The sequence below is a fragment of the Silene latifolia genome, chromosome Y (assembly GCF_048544455.1).
Source record: "Silene latifolia isolate original U9 population chromosome Y, ASM4854445v1, whole genome shotgun sequence".
In the NCBI taxonomy this organism is placed as follows: Eukaryota; Viridiplantae; Streptophyta; class Magnoliopsida; order Caryophyllales; family Caryophyllaceae; genus Silene; species Silene latifolia.
The window spans coordinates 329,857,827-329,883,095 of NC_133538.1; the positions used below are offsets into that span (position 1 = coordinate 329,857,827).

The following is a 25,269-nucleotide window of genomic DNA, read 5'->3' on the forward strand; positions in this document are numbered from 1 at the left end:
TTTTTTTCGGGGAAATATTTCACTCCCTCTTTTCAAAAATGTTTCTGATACACTTAGACATTTCTTTTAAATTCTTTTTTTAGGGGGTAGCCCTCCCTACCGTCCGATCGCGTCATTTTGTCCATTTTCGGGTCATTTTGTCCATTTTCGGGCACTTTTTTTTTATTTTCTTCTTTTTTCGCCCTTATTTAGCCCATTTTAATTTTCTACGTTAATTTTCTTTGCTATGTGTTTTTGTCGCGATTTCCTACGTGAATTTCGGTAGCATGACGACGCAAACCGTCACATGCCAAACCTGTTTTTTCAAAGCTAACCTGCAGATACAACAAACACCCAATAGCAAAGGCACGCAGACCGTCATATATACGACCAAATGCCACAACCAAAATGCAAGAATATACATCAAAATACAGGCTCCTGCCCAAAATGACATCTAAATTGTACAAATGTACAAACAGTCAGCAAACTAGTCCTGACGACCCCTCAGCTCAGCCACTGTCGCCTCAAGGGCAACGATCTCAGCATCTATGACCTCGAGCTCTCTCAGCAAATGGGTCGTCTCCTCTTGGGACTGCGCCAGCTCACGCTCCAAGTCACGCTCCTTCTACACAGAAAAATGGAGTGATACTTCACTTTACTTCACTTCACAAAAATTGGAGATAATAGAAATAAAGACTTGAACAAAAGGTTCATACCTACAGCCCCGAGCCACCTATGAGGGCCTCAATGGCTATAGCTCGCAGCCGGTTGGCCATCCTTCATAGCTCCACATGCCTGGACGGTGTCACCTTCATTCAAATACGGAGAACGTTCAAGCAAATGCATTCCTATGTAATAAAGCATAAAATACAATAGACAGCCAAAGCTGGGGGGTTACCCTCCTCACGACATGTTGCCACTCATCCAAGCCGGCGTCAGTCATCGCCTCGCTGTAATCTCGGATCTCCGAGATCACTGTCATGCCCGCCGAGTGTACTCCAACGTCTCTGGAAAAGCTGGGGGCTCGACACACGCCACCTCGATCTCCTACAAAACCCGAATGGTTCATTATTTTGTTGATCATTCATCATCTATCAGATTTATCAAAGACAAGTAAACGGTAATATGCTTACCACGATCGACCAGTACGCTAGCCTCCGGCGAACAAACTTAGCGTACTCCTCACCAGAGAGAAGGAGAGCATCATCACTCGCACCAGCCAGGTCAGCTGTCCTCTCAGCCTCTGAAGGCTCCCTAAACATTGTCAGTGGAAGGTCGATGGGAACCGTAAAAGTGTCACGGGAGCACTGCCGAGTCAAACGCCCCATGAGCGTCGTCAACAACAACCTACTCGAACTCCGGAGACGGAGAACCTCAGCCACAAAGGCTGGAGCCCCCAGAGTAGCTCTCCCAAGGCCGGGACACCCACTAAAGCAAGAACACGAGGGGTCATTCCTATGATCGTCTCTAAAGGAAAGATAAAATGAAGATCAAAGACACTTGCGCTGTCTAAACTCAGGGCATTCACGCCCCTACGACAAACATCGTAAGAAGACCGCTGGCTCTTCTGACGACACACTATCCAGTCCCTCACGACACGATATTCTCTTGGTACGTCCGCCGCCCTCGTGGGCACAAAACCAGGAAAGTAAGAGTACACCCATGCCTGCAGGCAAAATAATAATGATTACAAATCATTCTCTACAAAAATGATCTTTCATATTTTCAAAAATGATTTTTCATATTTGCAAGAAAGGTTCATACCTCCAAGAGAAGTCCAGGACCGACAGCGATAAGTGAAGTCCCCTTCTCCATCAACTCCGAACGAACCATGGCCCTCATGCAGCGCGTGAGGACCACAAAGCTAGGAGTAACCCAGTCCCAGTGACCTAGGCTAGTCAAGTCAGAGAGAAACGAAAGAAGATTCGTTAATAGCCTCTCCCCCTGTCTCCGAGGTAAATTGAAGACAAGAACCACCACAACCACAAACGGGTCCGCTGCTCAACAGTACAAGATGGTGGAGGCACCATGCGTCCATCCATCCTCACTCTCGCCAGAACCCTGCCGCCGAAGTAGTCCCTAACATAGGTACTCGGCACCAAACCTGGAACCTGGGCCACACTCGTAGCCAGGTTCCAGCCAATCAGACTCCTCGCCTCGGCCCAGTCTACTCTCATGGCCTTCGGTAGATACCCAGTATCTGCTGAGACTCCAACAAACACCCGATGATTATCGGACTACAACATGCTTTGGAATCGCGGCGTTTGATCGACAGTTTGTGTACAACTTTATGTCAGAAAACTTAAAACGATTCGGAAATAAAACATTTCAAAAGTACTTGGAGTGTTTAATGCATAATGACGGGGTCGCAATGACACTAACTAGATTCAAAACCGACACCGGACCAAAAACCGACACAAAAATTCAAATCCCGACGCCAACAACGAGTCAAACCGAGTCAAACACAAAAAAACAAACCATTCAAATGCTTCCATGTTAAGATTTTCCGGGATCAAGCATGGTCAAGTACCAAACATGTGCATACAAATCCTAGGATAGAACAAATCATGATTGCATTTTTGTGAAAGCAACAAGACACCTCGAAGACGTGCGACGTGGCTCACGCCTCTTTGAGCAGCCCAGGTGGCCACGTCGCTCAAAACTCGTACAACCACTCATTTTCCTATAAATACCCCTCAAATGAAACCATTTGAGTGTTACGCGAGCGTCCGCCCCCTCTTTTCTCCCTTAAAATTCTCGACTCGACTTCCTAAGTCACAATCCGACACGTGTTTACGACCTACCGATCGTAAACACAAGCCTTACACATTGTTTGGTACCGTCATCGTGCATTAAACCACTTGACCGACCATCTCGACCACTACACCATCACTAAACTTAACAAAACACTCTTTTTACTTACTAAAACGGTTTTAAACCGAGTTTTCCGACCAAACAAGTTGATACACTTACGTCGATTTCTCGCCATAAGCCAAGCATGTAAGTATGAGGGTTTAAAAATCTTCTTTTATCATGTTTTCATTTGTTTTATGACTATAACATGCTAAATCATGCATAATATGGTCCAAAACATGGGAAGAATGAGCGAAAACCAGACTTTTGGTTGAGGGAGAGGCTACTTATGTAGCACATAGGCTCGCGCCTAAAGCACCCTGCCCAGCCTTAAGTCCAATCCGTGTTTGGTCTCTTTTTTTCCTTTATTTTCATTTTCATATTTGTAATCGGTTTTTACCATTTCAAGTATTTTCAAACCATTTTCTACAAGTTTAAACCATAAAATATTTTTCACCCTTAGTTCTTAATACCATGACGGTTTAATCTGTGTTTCGGTGATAATTTTTGGTTAATTATATTTAAAAGATATTTTAAAGCCTTTTATTTCATTTCTTTACATTTTGGAAGGTATTTTAAAGCCTTTCATCATTTCTTTACATTTTCAAAATAAATGTATTATTCACCAACACAAAGTCATTCTTGGTTCTACATACCATGTCAGATTTTAATCCGAGTACGATGATGAGTATCGACTAATTATATTCAAATGAACTTAAAACAATTAGTTCATATTCATTTTTAAAACTATTAATGTCAAGCTTACAAAGTTGAACCCGACATTGAATATCGTCAAAACAATGACGATTATTCAAGTCTCGTTCTTCAAATCAACACGAATACGGCCTAAACGGTCCCTTTCAAACCAAAACGGGTTCAAATACCCTTCTTTTAACACGTTTTATAAACGTTTTTTAATGGTCGGAACACGTCATATACCGTTGACTTACCCGAGCCTAAACAGGCCACTTATTTTCCTATTTTCAAACCAGGGGAGACCCCTTTACATCGCCAATAGGCTCGCGCCTATTCTGGCTGCCTGATGCAGGGTCTGTTCCCTTTCCAGCATTGGTCTAAGATGATCCCGACTTTGGCAAACCCGGATATAGGATGGATCAGACGACTAATTTGCTCATTCAAAAACCGTATTTGCAAAATGCCTTACTAAGACAAATGGATCACGTTATGCGCCATAAACCTAACTTGGTAAATGGATGTTTAATTTCCGTCTTGCTTGCAAATCAACCGTAAATCCAACTCGACATCTTATACTTGATACTTGGATTAAATCAACCGACTTAGAAAGCTCTCACATGTTAAGTTTAAACTATTGGATGCACATTCATGCATTTAAACCGTTTTATCAACTTTTGCATTCAACCAACCAAGATCGATCAGTAGAGGCCGCTACCGCGAGCGGGATTGGGTGTCTGATTAAAGGGCTTCCCAATACGTACCTTCACCTCTTACTCGGAAACTTTGGATAGTGGACGACCTAATCCAGGGCGTACGAGAGTCATTCTAGAGATAGGATGCTAAAGAGGGACAATTCCTTATCTTTAGTACCTATGACAAACACTGCTTTGTGCTTCGTTTGACCGAGGTATAAAGTGGATTCGAACGGGTTCCAAGCATTCCAAAAATGCTTGGTGGCAAATCCGAACATCTCTAGTCGTTTCGAGACCCTTGCCGAGACGAAACCGACCGATCTAAAACGATCCGGTCAAAAGCATATTTTTACGCCACCGAGCGTGGCTTTCAAAAGACCGCTGTATGTCCACAGATCGGCTGGGCATGCAGGTGGGCCCACGTCCACAGATTGGCGACTCCGCTGGGGAAAACTAGGACACTTATGTCTTTATGATCCCTAGATGGTGAGACTCGAATGAGGTCTTGGTTGGAATGCATTAATTGATATTACGGTCACGGTCGGGTTCCTTGTCCGGGCCTGTAACCTAACCCTTTTCGACCAATTGGCTCGTCTCGTCGGCGTGAGTTTTCTCATCCCCGCGTTTTGAATCCCGATTGAGTCAAGTATGTCGTTGACGATACACATTTCTGTTTCGTCAAAGAGCTTTCATCACCTTCGAGCACGAGGCTAGGGCACCCTCCTTACACATTTTGTTTGGATTGGTATCCCTCTCGCAAATCGGGGTTTGATTGCTTGGTGTGTATGTTGGAGTAAGTGTCCCCGACAATAATGCGATCACAATTGTCGATCATATTGATCACATATTTAAATCTCATACCAAGAATACGAAAGGGTTAATCCCTTGAGGTCACACCTAAAGGACGATTCCCTTGAGGCCACACATATCGGTAATGATTGGCTGGCTAGAGTTTGACATTACTGTCGTGCGACGGTGGTGATCAGTTGATCCCTTGAGGTCACACCTAAAGGACGATTCCCTTAATTGAAAAGGTTAATTAATTGTATGTCGATACAGATTAATTAATTCCTTAAAATTGAACAAATTATTATCATAAGAGAGAAAATGGCATCTTATTATAATGTGATAAATAAAATTTTATTTAGTAATTTAAGAAGTTATATTACTAAAATTAATCGGTGTTTGTGAAACACGCGAGATGAGAATTATAAGGTAGTCATAATTACAAGATGTTGTGAATTATTCCAACTAGTATTTAAATGACCATTTTATGTGAAAGTAATTTTGAATTATTAGTCAATTTGTTTAATGTGATCTATTTAATTTGTAAATGATATTTAATTTGTTAAATATGCATTTTAAATTAAAACATGACATAAGACATGTCACATGTCACATGACATACAATTGTACAATTGACAAAAATAAAATAGACTCCATACTACATGATAACCGAAATTGGGTGGGCTTTTTAGTAGTTTTGTCTTATTCATTTGTCTTGTTCATTTGTCTATGACAATTGATAGTGACTTGACTATGCAAAAGACTTGCACATTTTAGTCTTGTGAAGACAAAAAGGAAAAATAAAAGGGGTCTATTAACCCTATACCCACCGGTTTTTGTGGGTGGTGGTATTAGAGATTTTTCTCTAAAAATTTATCATTCTCTCATGTTTTATAAAAACTACCTTCTCTCTCTTGTTCTTCATAAAAATTCATTATTTATGAATCTAATTTGTACAAATCAATTATAAATCAATCACTAATAACACTAGTAGTAGTATATGAGTATTAGTAATCGATTTTAAGGTAAACCACATTACAAATATCTAGTACATGTTAGTTTGTGGGATTTTGGGATAGTCTTGGGTGCTACTTATTGGAGGGCTTCTATTTTGAAGTCATGAATGTTTATCCATTATTGGAAAGCTCAAGAACTAACAAGAAGTTGATCTTGTTGGTGCCCATAAAATCGAAATCATATAGTAAGAACAATGATTTCTTCTCTTATCTTATTTATGTTTGCATGCATAAGATCTAGAATTTATTTTATGACTAAATAAATTTGAACATATATGAATATGTTATATAATGAGATTAATAATTCCTAACAAGCGGTATCAAGAGCCTTAGGTTGTTTGCATGCAAATCGGTTATTGTTTTTCCGAGTTATACGATTAACAAACAAAACTTTTAAATTTGTGTTTATTATGATATATCACGAAATTTATTATGCATGTTAAAGTTTCTGGTCCTAAAATGTATTTAGGATATTTTCGTTAATTTATGGATTTTTTATTGTTCATTTTGTATAATAATGGCATTAAAATGTGATTTTTATGATAAAAATGTCATTTTTGGACTAAAAATAGCTAAACTTCGTTTTTTCCAGCGGTTTTTGGATATGTTTTCACATATATTATCTATTGATGACCTGTAAATATTCATAATTTTATGAGTTTTTATGCTCGAAATATGTATTTTTCAAGATAAAATCGAATTTAAATGGAAAAATAGGTTAATATGAGTTATATTTCGAATCTGGTCATAGAAATTTAGCATTTTGTCACATTAAATGTTACAAGGTGTGTGTAAAATAATTGGATATAATTAACTCTTTATGCATGATCTATGAATTTTTGATGAAAAATCACATAAATAGTGACTTTAATTAGAAAAAAAATTGTTAAAACATACTTCATGACTAAGGAAAAACGTCAAATTTTGCATTTTATCACATATTTCAGATCTAAAATTGAAAAGTTGATAAAAATAATTTTTCTCATATTTTTATGATTATAATTGATAAATCCGATAAACCACAACATTGTTTTTCTCGATAAATTTCGAAATTTTTAACCTAATTTTTTGAACATTATGAGTGTCATGGTATTTTTCCAGAATGTTCATGAGTTTAAAATTTCAAATTTTGAATTTAATTGAAATTTTTATGATTTATTTGAAGTTTATGGCATTATATTTGTAATTTTAAGTCCTTTTATGAAAAATATTAAGAAATATAAGTTAATTATTTTCAATATGTTAGTGGACACTAATTTTGAGTCCTAAGATGGTTAGGGTAATTAACTAGTACATAAATATGATTTTATGTAATTATTGTGTTTTTTAAAAGGTTAAATCACGCAAATCCGTAAAACCGATTAATATACGATATTGGCTCATTAAAGGCGATTTAGCATAAAATTGGGCATGTTCATACATATTATAATGCTGCATTTTATTTATGATTGTCATATTTTAATTTTATGTAATTTTGAATTATGTAATTTTACTTAGTTTTAATTGATATTATCCGAAATGTATGGGAATATCGATTCGGTTGTAATTTATTGTGATCTCGTATCACCGTTTTGTAATTTAATAGATTTATTTTATTTTAATTACAAATGTATAATAGGAAATTATGTAATTTGTTATGTAATTTATTTATTCCGGAGTTCCTAGAAGACGGTGTCACTCGAGAAGGCGATCAATTAAAGAATTTGTTGCATTGAAATGCGTGCCAAGACCGAAGTTCAAGGGACCAATGGAGTTGGTTTCCGAATTTGTAATAGTTTATTAGATTTACTACTTTGGAAGGCCATACTAGGATTTTATTTATGCTTTGCATTTTATTTATATGTTGCATGCATCGCTAAATCGCCATTACTAAACATGCATTTTTAAATCGAGTTTATCGACCGTGTCAATTACAATTATCATAGTTCACCGCTTTAGTTCACTTAAAACGTGATAGATAATAAATTGACATGACCTCTCGCTAAAATAAACAATTGAGACTTAGCCTTACCAAAAAGTAGAAACCATGAAAACCTATTTTGTGAGGGAGTGCACTCGGCCACACCGGGGTACAAACCTTGTTACGTAGGGGAAGTGGGTGATAAATGTCTATCCACCGAATTTATGTTAATAAAGGGTATTTCGGCACACCGTGCCCTAAGTTGATATGAATTTGGATCATGGACACATTTATTCGAAATTTGGGTTGAACTCAACGAAAGTATTCACGACGATTTCCGGATGTGTTTCGGGCTAAAGATAAATATTAATGTAATTTTATCGACCAAGAGTTCTAAAAGTAGAATCGATTAAAGAGTTAATCCACCGAGTTATGTTAATAAAGGGTATTTCGGCACACCGTGCCCCAAGTTAATGTGAATTTGGATTTTGGAATCATTTATCATAGTTGGGTAGAGGTTACTATGTAAATGCTTTAGTTGTTATTTACAAGTATTAATAAAACGATAGATGTTGAGTTTTCCACTATTCCGTTATCATATTGTTCTATTTATTTACCACAATTCATATACGATATCATTTCGTTTTTAGTTCAAATCTCCATTAAAACATCGTAACTAAAGACAAAATTTGAATTTTCTTCTAAAAACCTCGTATTATCCATTTTAAGGATCTCTTGTGAAGAGTATAGATAAAAGTTGTTCGTGATCAAAACAGTTTTTTATTCTGGACTAACATATCTACTTACAATGAATTGTTTCTCATATTCTTAATTGAGTTAAGTACTTTGAAACGTTAAATTATTTTGGCAACTCGGTTTGTTGGAAATCAAAATTGACCAAAATACCGCAACCACTTCAATGAAAATTTTAAGACTAAACGTACGTATGAAGAGTAGTCTTCATGAAATTCAATTTTGCCTCTCTAAGCAAAGAGTCATTGAAATGAGTGGGAGCATTTTCTTAAACCGTTAAGAAAAGGATAAGGTTCAAAGAGTAAAATTAGAATGGAATTGATATAAGGGAATGTTAAAAGTAAAGTTATTGAGAATAACGATACTAAACCTATCAATCCCAACCGATAAAGTTTCCATTGTCTTAATTGTTGGACGCTAGAAAGGAAACTACACCAAATTATTGAAGAATCAACAAGTTAGTTGTGGGACATCTAATGGGACCTTCTTCTTTAAATGTTTATTTGATTGACATAAATTTTGCTAATACTACTTCGTCAATATTAGAAACCGATGGTGGTTTTCATCATTGTATTTAATACATAAGATGATTAGAATATGACGACTAGCAATAATGATGTTGAGAGATAGAGTCATTGTGTACTCAATCTAGTTTTGGGTTTATATTTATACCTTAATTATGACTATCAAGGTAATTGATGCGTGTCTTTTATATGATGTTTTACATCCCATTTTACACGCATTTCAGAGCTCATTAATGTAGTTTATGCTACATTTCTCCCTATTTCCGTCTACTTCCATATTTTTGAACATTGTTGCAGAAATGTGAAGAATCCAGCGGAAATCGAGCTAAATCCGTCCCCGAGTATCCTGCATTGCATATGACGTGAAGTATTCACCCGAGGAACGAGCTTGGTGCGCAATTCAAGGCCCAAAAGACAAGTCCACGAGTTTAAAGAATTCAAGTAGCAGCTCAAGCGGTCGATCGACCGATACCTTCAGTCGATCGACCAACCATCGGGTTCCAGAAGCTACTGTTTAATGAAGACCAGTCGATCGACCAGTCCTAGCAGTCAATCGACCAGGTTGCTATTCCAGACGAGAATTAAAAGACCGTGAATCTTGAAGCCCAAAGTGATGTTAGGTTTAGGAAATAAAGCTACGTTAGTTGCTATATAACGTAACCTAGGAATTCAGTTTTGACATCCAGTTTTTATCTAAGTTTCACATTCAGTTTTTACATTAAGTTCTACATACGGTTTTTAGAATTAGGGTTTGGAATATTGTTAGCATTGGAATTTCGTTCTTGCCCTTAATCGTTCCTCTGCAATCTTGGTATTACTCTGCCCTATTTCAATTTACTTCTATTTCGTTATTAGTATAGAATTGATAGTTAGATTCCCGAAACCATCTTATTATTGCATGTTAATTATTTGTTTTACCGCTTTAATCATGAATTCAATACTTTATTGCCCTAGTATTATTGTTGTTATCACTTTCACCATGAGTAGCTAAATAGTTTGTGCTAGGATGTAGGCGAATTATAGCGTAGGCGGCAAAGTATTGAACACGGCCTGATTCGCGTGTCGGTCGATCGACTGACATTCTCGGTCGATCAACTGACCTCGTAAGGTTACCCTTCGTTTTAATTGATTTTAATGTTGTATTTAACAAATCGAATGCATGCGACCAGTTAGATGCTTAATTTATGACTGATCCATTAGATCGAAAGATAGGGAAAGTTATTTGATCACCAATTAAGATGACTAAACTGTGCTGAGATCGAAAGATAGGTATAGTTTAGACCGTTAGTCACTTTTCAGGACGAGAGTTAGTATTAGTGATATTAGGGACCTATAGCGAGATCGAAAGATGCTATTTGTTAAGAGTGGACCGAGAGGACCTCTTGTTTCCCGCCTCACTTGTGTTCGATTTAGACCTGTTTAGTATGCTGCTGCCGAAGCTTTAATGAACCGACCATCCTAGTACCCCTTCTTTATCTGTTTAATCCGTCTTTCTAGTTTATTATTTACTCTTAGCTGTAGACCAATTCAACTCAACTCCCACACTTGTTACCTTAGACTGAATTTAGACAACTAGAATTTACATCTGCCTCTCTGTGGTTCGACCCGACTGCAGCTAGCTATAGTTGTAGTTGGAAATTATAAATCTTATTTTTGACACCTCACGACGGGTATCAAACTTTGGCGCCGTTGCCGGGGAGGCAATAGTTCTAATTTTAGTTGTTTTATTTTTAGTCTTTCTTAGTTTAATGGACTTCTGTTCCTTAAACTTATCTTATATCCTTTTTGTAGTTTCTTCTTATGCGCAGGTCACAGGGTGGTGAACTAGTACCATTCAATCCTGAGATAGAGAAATCTTTGCGCGAGTTGAGACGATCACAAAGGGTATTACCGACAGAGGAAGAGATGAGTACTCTGTCAAGCTATCACGAGAACGAGCTGTTCGAGGAAGACCCACGGTCTTCACCCGTTTCCACTTCTTCAGCCGAGACAATCACTTCTCCAGAGATTCCAGTTATGGCCGAGGAAGCGAGTATAGCTAGTCATTCTGAGCCGACAGCTGCAAATTTATATAAGGGGTTCGAATTACCAGGAGATGCCAGGAAGTTCGAACCAAAGCCTTCATACATTAATATGGTTGAGAGAAACCAGTTCGGGAGAGCTGCAAACGAAGATGCAGCTAAGCATATGGAGACCTTTATTGACTACTGCTGTTCCATACCCCCACCAGCCGGCGTGACCCATGACCAGATCAAGGAGACCATGTTTATCTTCTCCCTTCGTGATGCTGCAAGGGAGTGGTATAGAGATCTGGACCGAGCTGCTCATGGGATCACTGACTGGAATTCCTTGGCATTGGCATTCTACAAGACGTACTTTTCTGCTTCTAAGACGATTGCTATTAGAGCCCAAATCACAAGTTTCAAACAAGGGCCGGATGAGAACTTCCACGATGCATGGGTCCGATTTAAGAAGCTGGTGCGAACCATACCGCACCATGGTTTCGAAAAATGGAGCTTGTGCAATCATTTCTATAATGGGTTGTATGACGATCAGAGGGCTATTTTAGATGTTGCGACCAAATGGCCGATTTGCTGAGAACTTGGGAGAGACCAAGGGGTGGAAGATAATCGACGATCTAGCCACCCACAAGACTGAATATGGGAATTCCAGAGGGAACCAGAGGAGAGCTGCTGAATCTTCCTCTGTTGCTGCACTTGAAGCTCTCACTATGAGATTTGGCAAATATGAATTGGGAGGAGCTTCTAAAGGTGGGATGTACCAAGTAAATGTTGTGTCAGACGGTCCTTTCGTCTGTGAAAGGTGTGGAGCTGAGGGACACGTTTCGAAGAATTGCCCTAGTCCTTTTTAGTCTTGTGCTGCCTTTCAACACTATAGGCAGACGAACACCTACTATGAGCCCAATGTTCATCCCAACCTGAGGTGGAGTAGCCAGAATGTTCTAAATCCAACTCCACCTCCGCAGCAGCAACCCTATGTGCCCCCTCATCAAAAGCAACAACAATATCAAAAACCGCCTTATGTGCCGCAACAGCAACAACAATCCCATAGTTATGATTTTGCTGAGTTTAAGAACTTGTTAATGAAGGAGTCCCAAGCAAGAGAGGCCGGGATGAAGCTACTAGAGAGCCAAATTGCTCAATTGGCTAGTAAGAGTACCTCTCGAGCTCCGGGACACTTACCGACTCAAACCGACCAAAAAGAGACCTTAAACGCCATCACATTGAGGAGTGGGTCCACCCTGGAGGCGCCTGCCATGGTCGAGGATGCTGTTGAAAAGAACAAGGCAGATCCGAGTCAAAAGAAAGCTGAAACGAATAATTCAAAGAAAAAGGCGTCTACCAGGTATATCGGTCGATCGATCGATACACCCGTCGATCGATCGATATGCGGGTTACAGCAGCTTACGAATCGTACACCTTGGTCGATCGACTGAGGATAGTGGCCGATCGACCAAGATTACTGCTGATAGCGAGATTGTTCGTCCTCCGATGCCCGATAACTTGAGGGACTATTTGTTTCGAGGCACGACAGCTCCGAAATTGTTAGGGCCAGACCCAAGTGCTGATGGGTCCGTTCCAATTCCGAAGTTCGATCCGATGACGGTTAATGGCTCACATTTGAGACGGTCTGAGCAGGATTCGAGCTTTAACAAGGAGAAAGCAGTGGACTTCCAGCCTAAGTCCACGGATGCCGGCATGCGCAACTTAGAGGAGAGGGCTAAGGTACTTCTTACAGCCCCATATCCGGAGAGACTAGTGCCAACAAAGGAACAGTATCTTTCGAAATTTGAAAAAGTTATTCGTAGCTTGAATGTACGGTACCCTTCCTTGAGTTAGTTAACCAAGTGCCAAAGATACACTAAATTCATGAAACAACTCCTGTCAAAGAAAAAGTCGCTTGAACATGTCCACACTGTCGCATTAACTAAAGAATCTTGCTCTTACTTGTCTCACACTGCACCCCATAAGCTAGAGGACCCGGGTAGCTTTTCTGTTCCTTGCAATATAGGTACCTTCTCTATTGAGAAGGCATTATGTGACTTAGGAGCTAGTATAAGCGTCATGCCTTTGAGTCTAGCTAGGAAGCTTAAATAGACTAGGTTCGCAGTGACGATATGACGATTCGGATGGCCGACCGATCTGCGGTCCGGTCCCGAATAGGGTCTTAGAGGACATACCTGTCCAAATAGGGAAGTTCTTCTTCCCCGTCGACTTTGTTGTACTTGACATGCCTGAGGATGCTCATATACCCATTATTTTGGGTAGGCCATTTCTGCACACCGCTGGTGCAGTCATAGATGTCGGTCTAGGAACCTTGACTTTCAAAGTGGGAAAGCATTCTATTGTCTTTGCCCAACTGCTAAGAAAAAGGACCCCATGTGGCTCGTGACTTGTAATACGGTTTACGAAAAGAAATCGTACTTTGTGCTTCCCGAATTGCCTGTCTCTATTATCACTCCTGTGTTAACCCCTCCGCCCAGATTGGGAGCAAAAAGGAGGAAGAATCTGTTGTTTTAGATGTTGCAGAGCTGGTTTGGGAAGGAAGTCTTTGCCGCAAGTTGCTCCACTTTGTAAAGAAGCCTATCATTCAAAGAGGAGGTCTTGGTTGCACGAGTTATGGAATTGATGAGGTAGTTGATGACGAGCCTGTCAAAGCCGAAAGTCGATTTGGATTCTCGACAGGCCCGAAGAGATCCTTGAATGGGGAGATGATGAGAGTGTTGATCCGTTGAGCCATACGGACGTGGAAGCTAAGAAGGGTGCAGCTGCTCAAATAAGCACCGTTGAGGCTACTTCTAGTAGCCAGAAGCCGACGAAGTGGGCCATACCGTGGTCTTTCTTGATCAACTATTAGTTGATCGAGCTCTTTATAAAATTCAATTTATTTGCTTTTGTTAGACAATTTTTATTGCTTTTGTGTGCGCGAAAACTACGCATTTTATTTTGCTTGCTTAGGATTTTATACGTTTGAGACTTTACTTTGGGTTTTGCGCAATTTTGGGCGCGTATTATTGTGCACTTGTAGGTTTTTAGACCTCATTAGCTCAAGTTATTGAGCAAATACGAAGAAATAAGGAGTACAGCAGTATTTTCAGTCGATCGACTGGCTACAATGGTCGATCGACTGAGTTGCACTTTCCAGGAGCTACTGTTCCTGAAACAGTGGTCCATCGACTGCCCCTTCTAGTCGATCGACCAAGGGCACTGTTGTACCTATTCACGACCTCTCCCCTGCTGTGTTTGGTCGATATGCGGACTTAAGGGAGTTTTCTACTCCACTTTATTTTCCGTCCATTTCTATATTTCTTCTATTGTGTCATTTGTGCACAATTTTACCGCTTCAAAACTGTCTTCTCGATTTTATGCGTGGCTTTTATTTGTCTTCTCAGGTACTTATTAGTAGCACTGCTGGCTACTGAAACCTCCTAGCTCACGCTAGTTTGGGGAGGTTTCCTTTGCTACGCTTAAAGTCTTGTAAGTTCCCGATTTTCACTTCATGTCTTATTTATTTCAATTTACGCAAATTCCCATTTCTCTTTTATTCATTACATGATTTTGCACAATGGGGACATTGTGCGATTTGGTTTGGGGAAGGGTTTTGCGTCGCATATCATTTGCTTGCATTCACGTTTACATTTTGTTTTGCATTGTTTATTTCATTTCTCTCATATATACAGAAAATATCAAAAAAATTGAAAAATTTCAAAAATTTCCGTAAAATGCACGTTTATTTTAGCATATAGGTCGAGTCGGAACGGTAGTATTTCAAGGATGATATAGCATTTGCACCTGTTTTGCCTGAACCTTGCTAAATTGACATGTTATTAGTAGAATCGTATATGCATAGTCTACGAGTTTTCGTTAAATTTCTTGCTGAACTTAAGACTTGACTTTGAAAATTGGCAAACTACATCATATTTCTGAGATTTAGAGCCTATAACTGGTGACATCTATGACCGGTTTATTTAGGAATGTGAGTAGTACTCCTTACGAGACATGTCACATAAATGTGCATAAATATGAACTTGATCTTCTTAATACATGTACGCATTCGGTCTGTGGTTAGTTGACACATGTGGTAGAGGTTTCCCTTTTCTCATTTTTGCCCATGAACTCCACACTGCCAAAAATATCCTTTTTTGTCCTAATTACTACATCCTACATTTAGCCTGTCCTTTGTCAAGCTAGTAGTCTGTGTTCTTGGGGTTGTTACTCATTTTTGGTGGCATATGCTCATGTTTGAGATAATATTGGGAAGATGAAAAGAAGGAAAGAAAGAAATAGAAAAAAAAAATGAAAAATGATTCAAAAAAAGAAAAGAAAAAAAGAGTTCTGTACTGATTAAGCAGTCGATCGACTGCCCTTATCGGTCGATCGACCGAGGTTCGAGAAAGAGAAAGAATCAATTCACATAATTCAATCCTTTATATTTTGGCGATTTTTGCTCCCATGTATTATTCATATTTTATGGGAGTTAGTTGATTAATTTTATCTCTGGAAATTGTGAGATTTGTGCTTGCTATAGCACCGTTCCATTTGTTTATGAGCAAGAAGTTGGATATTGCCATTTGGTTCCGTTTTGGTACTAGCTTGATCACCTGTACCTCCATTTTACCATAAATGTTTTGCCTCTTCTTACCCATACCTCACATATCCACATCTATACCTCGGCATGTGTCATGGTCTCTTGTTGGTTGGAATGCGTATGTACGGTTGTAGAGATTGCTTTCATGTTATATTGCAGGCATGTTCTTATAGGTCGTAGTTAGGTGAGCGTCATTACAATTACTTCTTTCTATCTTACATATATTCACCTGTACTTATTGAGTGATTTGAGCGACCCGTGAGAGTCCAATTTGATAAGTCTCTACAGTTGACGGTTCAGCATGTTTTTAACGACTCCATAACTCGTTTGCATGATTCGCATTGCTAATTGATTGTTGGTTAAAGCATTAAAATGGTTTAGGCTTCACATGTTGCAATTCGCTCTGAGATTGAACTCGTTCCATTAGGTCATTAGATCGAGTCTAGTTCTTGCTTGGGGACAAGAAAGGGTTTGGTTTGGGGAAGTTTGATGCGTGTCTTTTATATGATGTTTTATATCCCATTTTACACGCATTTCAGAGCTCATTTATGTAGTTTATGCTACATTTCTCCCTATTTCCGTCTACTTCCGTATTTTTGTACATTGTTGCGAAAATGTGAAGAATCCAAATGAAATCGAGCTAAATCCGTCCCCGAGTATCCTGCATTGCATATGACGTGAAGTATTCACCCGAGGAACGAGCTTGGTGCGCAATTCAAGGCCCAAAAGACAAGTCCACGAGTTTAAAGAAGTCAACTAGCAGCTCAAGCGGTCGATCGACCGATACCTTCAGTCGATCGACCAACCATCGGGTTCCAGAAGCTACATTTCATCGAAGACCGTCGATCGACCGATCCTAGCATCGATCGACCAGTTGCTATTCCGGCGAGAATTAAAAGACCGTGAATCTTGAAGCCCAAAGTGATGTTAGGTTTAGGAAATAAAGCTACGTTAGTTGCTATATAACGTAACCTAGGAATTCGATTTTGACATCCGCTTTTATCTACGTTTCACATTCAGTTTTTACATTAAGTTCTACATACGGTTTTTAGAATTAGGGTTTGGAATATTGTTAGCATTGGAATTTCGTTCTTGCCCTTAATCGTTCCTCTGCAATCTTGGTATTAGTCTGCCCTATTTCAATTTACTTCTATTTCGTTATTAGTATAGAATTGATAGTTAGATTCCCGAAACCATCTTATTATTGCATGTTAATTATTTGTCTTACCGCTTTAATCATGAATTCGATACTTTATTGCCCTAGTATTATTGTTGTTATCACTTTCACCATGAGTAGCTAAATAGTTTGTGCTAGGATGTAGGCGAATTATAGCGTAGGCGGCAAAGCATTGAACACGGCCTGATTCGCGTGTCGGTCGATCGACTGACATTCTCGGTCGATCGACTGACCTCGTAAGGTTACCCTTCGTTTTAATTGATTTTAATGTTGTATTTAACGAATCGAATGCATGCGACCAGTTAGATGCTTAATTTATGACTGGTCCATTAGATCGAAATATAGGGAAATTATTTGATAACCAATTAAGATGACAAAACTGTGCTGAGATCGAAAGATAGGTATAGTTTAGACCGTTAGTCACTTTTCAGGACGAGAGTTAGTATTAGTGATATTAGGGACCTATAGCGAGATCGAAAGATGCTATTTGTTAAGAGTGGACCGAGAGGACCTCTTGTTTCCCGCCTCACTTGTGTTCGATTTAGACTGTTTAGTATCTTTGCGCCAAGCTTTAATGAACCGACCATCCTAGTACCCCTTCTTTATCTGTTTAATCCGTCTTTCTAGTTTATTATTTACTCTTAGCTGTAGACCAATTCAACTCAACTCCCACACTTGTTACCTTAGACTGAATTTAGACAACTAGAATTTACATCTGCCTCTCTGTGGTTCGACCCGACTGCCGCTAGCTATAGTTGTAGTTGGAAATTATAAATCTTATTTTGACACCTCACGACGGGTATCAGTAATTATATTCTAAACCAAACTAGAATGATATATCATATAGATGATGCAAGACTCAAATTGGTAACCCAAGATTAAACCTTAAATTCTGGAAAGATGAACGCAAAGAGTTATTGAGTACTCTTGAAACCATTAGATTGTTAATCTTATTGTATATGCGTATCTTGTATTCGAAGCAAGATGTCTCGTGCCTTTTGGTTGAAAAGGAGATCGAGGTTTTAAATCATTGATCCAAAAGGGGTTGATCATTTTCTTTTACCAACGATTTAAGTTGACGCTAATGTGTTCACTTAATAAGGTCAATAGAGAAATCTTTGAAGAAGTTCAAAGAGTTCAAAGAATCACGATTTAGTCGTGATGGGATTATCAAAGTGAAGACTTTGATATAAGCCAAAGGAAATGTGATATAGTATCACAAATTAATCTCTCTTAACACGCATTATTGGATAATGTGTGGTTGAATAAAGAAATCAAACGCTATTCGATATGGTTTGGACTTCAATCAAGTTACTTTGAGTTACTTGATCCTCTTGGGGATTTTATCATTTTGTCTAAATTATTTTCCCACTAAATCTAAAACGAGTCATATGAGATATGAAATGGTAGGGTACCATGTTTGTAAGTTTTAAAAAGAAACAAATGCTCATTTTTCCTTATTATAATCACGAGTACAACGGGTTTGTGGCTCGTGAAGCTGTCTTTCTAAAATACAAGTTTATTTCTAGAAGACAGAGTGAGAGAAATTATTCAAGAGCCACAAAGAATGTTAAGAGCCACAAAGAATGTTAAGAGCAAGAAACTGGTCTTTCTTGGCTACATGAGACGTTTTGTGGCAGACGTTGTTTCTTCAAAACCTAGGAGGTTAAATTCGTCACTTGTTGAAGATGATAAATTCATGCTACTTTCAAGAAAGTAAAGAGCTTATAACTTACAAAGAAATCGTTTTATTCAAGTTGATTACTTCTAGAAAGTAATGAACATATGACTTACATGAGAGTGTTTAAGTCACAACTCAATACAAGGCTTAGAGCCATGAAAATCCGAAATAAATTCCAAGTGAATTATTAGATATCAAAGCTTAATTGCTTGCCAAGAGTTTTGCACTAGTTGAAATGCTTAAGTCTATTTGGATCTTGTTAGGGATTGTGTTTCATTGTGAGATATATAGCGAGTGAATCTAAAATCCACTTCTTCAATTAGAAGGAATGTATTCAATACATGTCTTGAGTTTTGTAGATTCTTGCAATCCTAAGATAATGTGAAACTTAACAGAGGGTCTTAAGTAGGACATCAATGAGTTGGAATCACTGTTTTGATCATGTTATAAAACTTTTCTCGATAAGTCGAGAAGTTGTGTTTGTACATGAAGTTTAGTGGGAGTTACGAAAATTTTAATTAGTCTTATATGTAGATGACACATTGATCATTGGGAATGATTTAAGACCTATGGAGTATTATAATACATCTTTAATATCCAGATTTATGGAGATAAATCCACATGATATTAGCGTCAGACAAGAAGTCTTATGTTGATAAGATTCATGACTAGTTCAATTAAGTTGAACATATTTGATTGATTCCATTTGCTTCCGCTGCCGAATCAATTAAATAGGAAATGATGTATAACACTTTATATACTTTGAGTATGATGAATTGTTTCAAATCGAATTTAAGTAATAGTTACAAAGTAAGCCATAAAGATTACCCTTAAGTGCTTGCAGAAGCATTAAGGATGTAAAGCAAAGTGTTTTTGATGCAATTTTGTGTAAGGGTGTTACACAAGTGACAATTGACAATTGAGATTGCGCATGGTTTCCGACAAAACCATAATCAAAACACATTAGGATGGTTAAGATACCGTTATGGCTATGTTATTTAAGAAATAGATTTTCTAGAATCGTTCTAGGCAATTAAGAACATGAGAAATAATTACAACGGAAATTGAGTACACTTGCAATCATGGGATGTGCAAGAAGGATGAGTCCCGTACACTGTGAAAATAGTGGGAGCTATTCTAAGGCTAGAGGGCCTATGTCTTGATTGGATCTCGACACGTACTCAGAAAGTTTTGTAATGCAAATGTATACATTACAAAGGAAAACGAGTATGTAGTAAGGTTGAGTAAGGTACAAGAAGTTGATAAAACCTATTAACCAAAGCCTTCTCATAGGATTAACATGATGAGTCATGTCATTTCAATTAAATTGAGATGAACAACTACATTCAAGATCAAACTGGATGATATAATATGAAGTAGTAATCAGGCATTGACTATTCATATGTGATAATCGCATTTGTCGTTCGAGTTTTACTTTAAAACTCTTTTATTATACTTTGTTACATCCAAACGGGTTGTATGACGATATTGAACCCCGTTAAAGTGAACCCGGATTAACATAGTATTCGCCTATAGTCACTTGTATGAGGTGACGTCTCGAAGTGATTAGAGTGTGATGCGATTGATGGGAAGTTCAGTGCCATACAGTCATGTCAGATGACTAGTCGATCACATAGGCAGACTGTTAGGAACACTTTGTCGGGCAGTGACCGCTTATTGAGTTCTGGCAAATTTATATAGCCTGGTCGTGGCGAGAGCTACTATAGTATTCTAATGAGTTGATTCTTTTCACTAAAGACTGTTCGCCTAAGGTGGCACAGTTTCAGATTAACTTTGATTTGTGTTACTACAACCTTCGTAAATGGGGTCAAATGGGCATATTTTGGGTTATGATGGCTGTGGCTAGTCGAAGGGAATGAGTGCGATAGGAATTGTCCACCCCCTTGTCAGGGTTAAAACAATATCTCAGGGCCACTCGAGGAGTAATGAACTGGAAATGCGTGGCCACGCTCGGACGGTATCTATGGTAGATAACTCCGGTCAATCAGTTATTCTCCAGATCGAGGAAACCACTCTCGATATGATCACTTGCAAGTACGACCCAAAAAACACTTTGCATTGAGTGGGAGATAGTAATAGGACAAGATAATTGGTGACGCACACTTGTCGAAGACAAGTGGGAGATTGTTGGAGTAAGTGTCCTCGACAATAATGCGATCACAATTGTCGATCATATTGATCACATATTTAAATCTCATACCAAGAATACGAAATGGATGATACATTACATATATAGTCAACTGGTCCACACATATCGGCAATGATTGGCTGGCTAGAGTTTGACATTACTGTCGTGCAACTGTGGTGATCAGTTGAACCCTTGAGGTCACACCTAAAGGACGATTCCCTTAATTGAAAAGGTTAATTAATTGTATGTCGATACAGATTAATTAATTCCTTAAAATTGAACAAATTATTATCATAAGAGAGAGAATGACATCTTATTATAATGTGATTAAATAAGATTTTATTTAGTAATTTAAGAAGTTATATTACTAAAATTAATCGGTGTTTGCGAAACACGCGAGATGAGAATGATAAGGTAGTCATAATTACAAGATGTTGTGAATTATACTAACTAGTATTTAAATGACCATTTTATGTGAAAGTAATTTTGAATTACTAGTCAATTTGTTAAATGTGATTTATTTAATTTGTTAAATATGCATTTTAAATTAAAAACATGACATAAGACATGTCGCATGTCACATGACATACAATTGTACAATTGACAAAAATAAAATGGACTCCATATTACATGATAACCGAAATTGGGTGGGCTTTTTAGTAGTTTTATCTTATTCATTTGTCTCGTTCATTTGTCTATGACAATTGATAGTGACTTGACTATGCAAAATACTTACACATTTTAGTCTTGTGAAGACAAAAAGGAAAAATAAAAGCGGTCTATAAACCCTATACCCACCGGTTTTTGTGGGTGGTGGTATTAGAGATTTTTCTCTAAAAATTTATCATTCTCTCATGTTTTATAAAAACTACCTTCTCTCTCTTGTTCTTCATAAAAATTCATTTTTTATAAATCTAATTTGTACAAATCAATTACAATCAATCACTAATGATATGAGTAGCAGTATATGAGTATTAGTAATCGATTTTAAGGTAAACCACATTACAAATATCTAGTACATGTTAGTTTGTTGGGATAGTCTTGGGTGCTACTTATTGGAGGGCTTCTATTTTGAAGTCATGAATGTTCATCCATTATTGGAAAGCTCAAAAACTAACAAAAAGGAGATCTTGTTGGTGCCCATAAAACCAAAATCATATAGTAAGAATAATGATTTCTTCTCTTATCTTATTTATGTTTGCATGCATAAGATCTAGAATTTATTTTATGACTAAATAAATTTGAACATATATGAATCTGTTATATAATGAGATTAATAATTCCTAACAGTGTAACCCACCCTCTTAAGCCAAAACCCGTGTCAACATAATGCATAATATAATGAAACTGTGAGTGCTTATGTGCTACGTGATCATAAGTCCTTCCGTGTCATTTTCAAACTTTCAAAAACACCTCTTTTCGCCATTATAATGGCCGTTTCAAACCTCGGTCATTTGCCGACCGTTGCATTTAAACACACCTTTCTAGGCCGTCGTAATGACGATTTTCAAACCCGATTTTGAAAACCATTTCAACACGCCTTTATAGGTCATCGTAATGACGATTTATAAACCCGGTTTTTATAACCATTTCAACACGCCTTTCTAGGCCGTCGTAATGACGATTTTCAAACCCGGTTTTTTTATAACCATTTCAACACGCCTTTCTAGGCCGTCGTAATAACGATTTTCAAACCCGGTTTTAATAACCATTTTAATCCGCCTTCCTAGGCCGTCGTAATGACGATTTTCAAACCCGGTTTTTATAACCATTTCAACACGCCTTCCTAGGCCGTCGTTATAATCGCCGCATCTAGACACGGATTTTAACCCGTTTCGTGCCGACAATGGCTCTTTCAAAATCCGGGAAAAGCACACACCCTTTTCTCGAGACACTTTTGAGATCCCGAGGACCATACACCGTCCCCGAGACCTTTTCAAACATTTCAAACTCGATTTTCAAAACAAACAATTTTGAATTTCAAAAATCGTCTTGGGATACAATACATTGTTTTCCAGGCCGACTCAAACTCAAAACCGTCTTTTGCAAACAAACTTATGACAACCCTTTCAACTGACCGACTTGCGAAGATCCCTATCTTCGGAAGCCGTCCATAAAGCGACAAACGAATCTTTTTGAAAATTTCTCTTTTCGAAAACTTCAGTCCACCATTCCAATTCCGCCTCGTGTGTATCGAGTCGAAGCAAACGTACTTATGGGTCTTTACTTAGGAGTCGTCTCACCACGTGTGTCAAAAGTTTGGTCAACACCGTCACGTCATAAATCGAGTCAGCACCGAGGTACCACGCACGGTCACCGTCGTCTGGTTGAGTCTGATCTTTGTCCCGTCCTTTATATTGTCCGTGTTCAGTCTTTGAACCATGTCGGATTAAGTTGTAATGTGAGCCGTTTTTCTGCCTCGGAGCCATGGCCCCGTCTTCAACTTCGTCTATCGACACCCTGGAAAACAAGGAAACTGGAGAGTAGAACACTCCGCCTTTGACTGAAACTGAGAAAAGCCATGACCAAGTTATCCCGGACATGGACACTCAACCCAAGGCTCCCGAGAATTTGATCCTCAAACAACTGTAGAAAGCAAAAGCCAAAATTTTATTTTGGCAACTGATTGCCACGTCCTTCGAGCATCGACAGGCTCTACTACAAGCCTTAGGAAAACTGGCTGTGCCCTTTACCTCCTCTCCGGAAGAAGTGGTAGCACACATGACAAGGGATGTCCCTGATTTGAGTAACCCGGTCATCTTCTCTGACGAAGATATCCCTCCCTTCAGAGCCAACCACAACCTGGTCCTGTACATCACCGTACAGTGCCTAAAAAAGAATGTGCCTATCGTCCTTGTGGATTACGGATCCACGGTGAATGTCATTCCCCTTAAAACGGCTCACAAACTGGGTATTAAAGAAGCTGATTTGGTCCCAACCAATAAAGGAGTACGCGCTTATAACGTCACTCGTCGTAAGGTCGCAGGGCTTATCACTCTAACCGTTGCAACCAGACCACTGGAAAGGCAAACCAGTTTTCAGGTAGTCGACATCGACGCCTCTTTCAACATACTTCTGGGACGTCCCTGGATTCACGCCGTCAAGGCAGTTACTTCTACCCTCCATCGGAAAATCAGGGTCCCCTTCAATGGGAAAACGATCACGATTCTTGCTTCCCCGATCAAAGCCGTCATGAAAAAGGGAATAGCCTCCTAGGCCATTTAGGAGGATGATAACGAGATGTGGGGATTCCAAGCTGTGAATGCCATAACTGATGAATCAACACCCTTTGATTGTGACCCATTTGCCAACCTCACAGTCAATCGTATTCTGATGCGCCAGGGTTACTTCCCGGGTTTACCCCTCAATCCGCTGAAGAACACCTTACCTCTCTTGAAACAGGCTAAGGTCCCCAACATCCCCTTTGGGCTGGGCTATGAACCTACCGATGAACATATCTAGGAGATGAACCTCCTAATTCGGAAGCGCAAGAAGCATGGAGTTATCCTCCGTCCCTATCATTTGACCTTCAATGGATACTTTGTCCCCGAGGGAGAGTCCGAACTCTACCATGGCTTCCCTGAGCTGATCTATGACTTTGTGGCCAAGGTCAGACACTCGGGTGTGGAAGTCTTCCAGGACTTCTACTTAATCCCCAACAACACTGAAGCTGAATCAATCGAGTCTAAGTCGTCCTCATGCCTCGACGGATAAGTTGTCACTCTCCTCTTTGGAGAAGATAACATCAATCACCGCGACTATGAGGACATCATCAATATTGTTCTAAGGGACAACCAATTTGACCCCACCGCCTTGATCTCCGACACTGACCCAGAGAAAGCTACACATGGCTGGAGGAAAACCGTCGAGTGGACCGATCGCCAAGGCCGCATTCTCAAGATCGCGACTGGAGAAGGCCCTATGTTCAAAGAGGGAAGTGAAGAAGAATCTGCGTCTGAGTAGGAGTTAGAGTCTGTCTTAGCTCCTAACACTCCTGATGTCCCAGTCAAGGTCCCATTTCCCGCAGTTTTCTCACAAGCTTGTGGCTGCTTCAGAGGCTGAGTCTACTAGGGTCATCCCTACCCCCATGGAAGGTGACAACCTGGAGCCTGTTCTAGGGGTCACCTCCTCTGCTGTGTCGCTTCTGACTGACCATGAGATGTCTGTCCTCTCCGAGCTTTTAGCTCGTGTTAACTTAATGAACGCTAAGTTTGCTTATGACTCGTCTCAATTTAACTGTAATGCAATTATGAATGACTATGAGGAATTTGACTTGAGTGACTACCCACCTCACTTAGCCAAAGAACTTGAAAAACGGAAAACCAGGTGTAACACCCCCATACTCCAAGTGCCTTACCAAGACCACCCAGGTATAAGGATGTTACAATCTCGGTTACCCGAGGCAATGATAATCAAATAAACAATAATGAAACAACGTTTAAATAGAAATACTT

At 39.1% G+C, this 25,269-nt stretch overlaps 1 pseudogene; it reads right to left on the reverse strand.

The window, feature by feature from the left end:
- Positions 1-466: 466 nt before the first annotated feature.
- The window catches only part of LOC141631376 (uncharacterized), a 71,700-nt pseudogene continuing 46,897 nt past the window's right edge, over positions 467-25,269 (reverse strand).